Source organism: Echinops telfairi, unplaced genomic scaffold (assembly GCF_000313985.2).
Source record: "Echinops telfairi isolate 266 unplaced genomic scaffold, ASM31398v2 ScPeMD7_9;HRSCAF=40, whole genome shotgun sequence".
In the NCBI taxonomy this organism is placed as follows: Eukaryota; Metazoa; Chordata; class Mammalia; order Afrosoricida; family Tenrecidae; genus Echinops; species Echinops telfairi.
In genome coordinates, this window is record NW_022103906.1 from 290,274 (window position 1) to 293,461 (window position 3,188).

Here is a 3,188-nt window from a genome sequence, read left to right on the forward strand (position 1 = left end):
ATGGTTGCTATCAGTTGACATGGACTCCATTGCAGAGTTTAGGATGATTTTAGGACTTAAGAAGATAGATAATCATTTAATCTATAACTGCAATTCATTGATTCCTTGAAAATAGAAGTGAGATGTGTCTGCATCTCTAAGAAACTCAATTCTTAAAAAGATATTTCATAAGATCTTTTTTCAAAAAGCTTGCAAAAGAAAAGCAAGAGCCTGAAGATAAGTTTTCCCGAGCTTTGGTCTCCTAGTGACCTTAAAGAAAGAGTAGATACTAGGTACAGACATGAAATCTGGACAAGTGACATTGCATCAAAAATATTGTTCTTGGAGCTCTTTTGATTATACAGAGAAAAGGTAGGTAGCAACGCTAAATAAAGCAAACAGTTTGTTATTTCATGGTTACTTGTCTACCCTATGTAAGAGTGTTTTATGATCACTAGTCAGTTAACAATTGTAGTCATTATAAACAGGGTGCTGAGCAAAGGAAAGGACTGTTCCCCTTCTTCTTTTTCTTGTTTTTTTTTTTTTTTTTTTTAACAAGTTGTGTTACTCTGTGCCAAAAAGACTAGAGTTTGTGGTCTGGAAATAATCACAATCTGTACTTTTAAGGTCTGTACTTTGTCAAACATGTTCTCATCTGCTTTCATTAAAAATGCTTCGAAATTCTGCATTTGATGACAGGTTTAAGAGAGTTATTTTTAAATAGAAGATAGTAAATTAACATAATATTTAAGCAGAGCATTTTGCTCAAATTGTGGAATGAATTTTTTAAATTATAGATTTAATTTTTTTATATTTATATACTTCATTTATTAAAAAAGCAGAATTCACAATCTCCCATCAAAATCTTTCTGTGGTTTTATGGTGTGTGTCTGTGTGTGTGTGTGTATGTGTGTGTGTGTTATGTGTATGGGTAGGCCAATAAAGCTGCATCTTTACTAAAATACACATAAACATATTACATGAGTGTATTGAATAAACAGTAAGAATTCCTTGGGTAATGCAAAGAGTTAAACATGGGATGACTAGACAAAATGTTAGTGGTTAAATCCACACAAAGATGCCTCAGAAAACAAGACTTGCAATCTGCTTTTGAAGGGTCACAACCTGACAGATATCATAGCATGGTCCTACTCTGTGGACACAGTGTTGTTGTGAGTTAGAACATACTCAACAGCAACTAACAGCACATCAAGTGGATGCTGACTCACAGCAGCCTTAGATCCAGTCTCGGAATCCCCCAGTGGCACTTCAACCCTGTCCTACAGGGTTGCTCTGAGTGGGCATCCACTTGATGGTAAGGGTGTGGTTTTATACACCAATTTCAAATAGAAAGTCTGACCTGGTGGAATGAAACTCCTGAGCAGGAAACAAAATTTCACATCCACATGCTGTTCTCTTACATCGACCATCACACACACAAAAATGAGGTTCAAGCAAAACTACTTTTATTAAATACTGTAATTCACTGGGACCAGAGAGAATTTTCCCAGGCAAAGCCACTGGGTGCACTAACTCAGAGCGAGTTGCTCACTTAGCAGAAAAATTGCATACTAGAAAAGCTCCACCCAGCGGAAATTTTTCACCTTTTTTGGGGGAGGGGTGGGCAGGCTGGGTTAGGGGTGGTGGTGTATGCCCTTGTATGTAGAATTTTGAAAGAAAATTAATTTGTAGCAAAATTACTGGAAAGGTTATGAAGACATGGATAATCATTCTATTCCCTATGGGCTAAGCTTTTGTGGTCTACTGGTTACGGCTTGGTCTATGATCTGTACATCTGGTAGTTTATAGGAATAGAAAACCCAGTTTTTCTCCTTCAGAGCTGCTGGTGTTTTGAACTAGGAAAAATGCTACAGAAACTGTTGTGGTGTTTAACACAGCTTATGGGAAAAGTGTTTGAGTGGTTTTCTCATTTCAAAAAAGGTGAAATGTTGATCGATGCCAAACCTCATTCTGTTCATCTGTCAACTTCCTGAAGGCACAAAAATGTCAACTCATAGCGTATTTGGAGTTCATTCCACCAGGTCAGACTTTCTATTTAAAATAGAAAACTAGCTTTCTATTTACAGGTTCTGAAAATATAGCATAACAGTGTGCAACATAAAAGGCCTGATTTGTGGTAGACTGGGGAATGGTATTGCCACGACAATGCACCTGCTCATGTAGTCACCTCAGTTCACCAGTTTATGGCAAAAAGCAGCTTTCCTCTCTTGCCCCACGCACTTTACTCAACTGGCCTCACTCCCTACAATTTCTTTTTGTCTCTGCAAATGAGAGGGACATGAAAGGACAGAAAATTGACTACAAGGAAGAGGTGAAGGGGGAGTGGGGAATGAGGGAGGTACTACTGTCAGTCATCCAAACAGCTGAGTTTGAAAACTGTTTTCCAGAATGGAAGAACAGAATTGACAAATGTATTAAGTGTAATGCAGAGTACATTGAAGGGGATAAGGTTTTTTTGTAAAAAAAAATTAGATACATAGCTTTGAAGAAAAATTCCTGGTTTTGGGGGGATACCCCCTCGTGTATTCTACATTTATTACATATCTTCATTACAGTAGCATATACATATATTCATCTTAGAAGCCTATAAAATCAGTGCTGTTAGGAAGAAATTATGGTTGTTAATATAAAAAAACCTAGACAAATATTTTTCATCAATGTATATGCTTCCATAGAATTCCAATGATTTAAAATACTATTAAGGCCTGATTCTAATAGAAGAGACTTTGATCTAGAAAGAGAAGCATGTTATAAAACTATTTCATAAGGCCTCTCTTCAAAAAGCTCAAATAAATAAATGATCTCTGGTTTCTCTTTTAGTTTCCTCAAGATTTATCTTTTGTAATATCTAATTTTGTAATGTGTGTAGAATTTTGCAAGAAAATTAATTAAGAAAACATTTGGCAAAATGTGAATGTGTAACAAAATGACTGGAAAGGTTATGAAGACAGGGAAGAAGCATTCTATTCTCACGTGGGCTATTTTTACTTTTGTTTTGCTTTGTTTATGTCATGGATTTTTAAAATAAAGGGACCAATGGCCCCGGAGGGACATGGGAGTGTAAGAGGTAGAGGGGAAGGGAGGAGGGTTGGTCAACCTAGGGACAGAGAACAACAAATGGTTCAAAACCAACGGTAGGGAGAGGATGGGAGGAATGGGAGGGAGTGACCAAGGTCAAGAAAACCGCG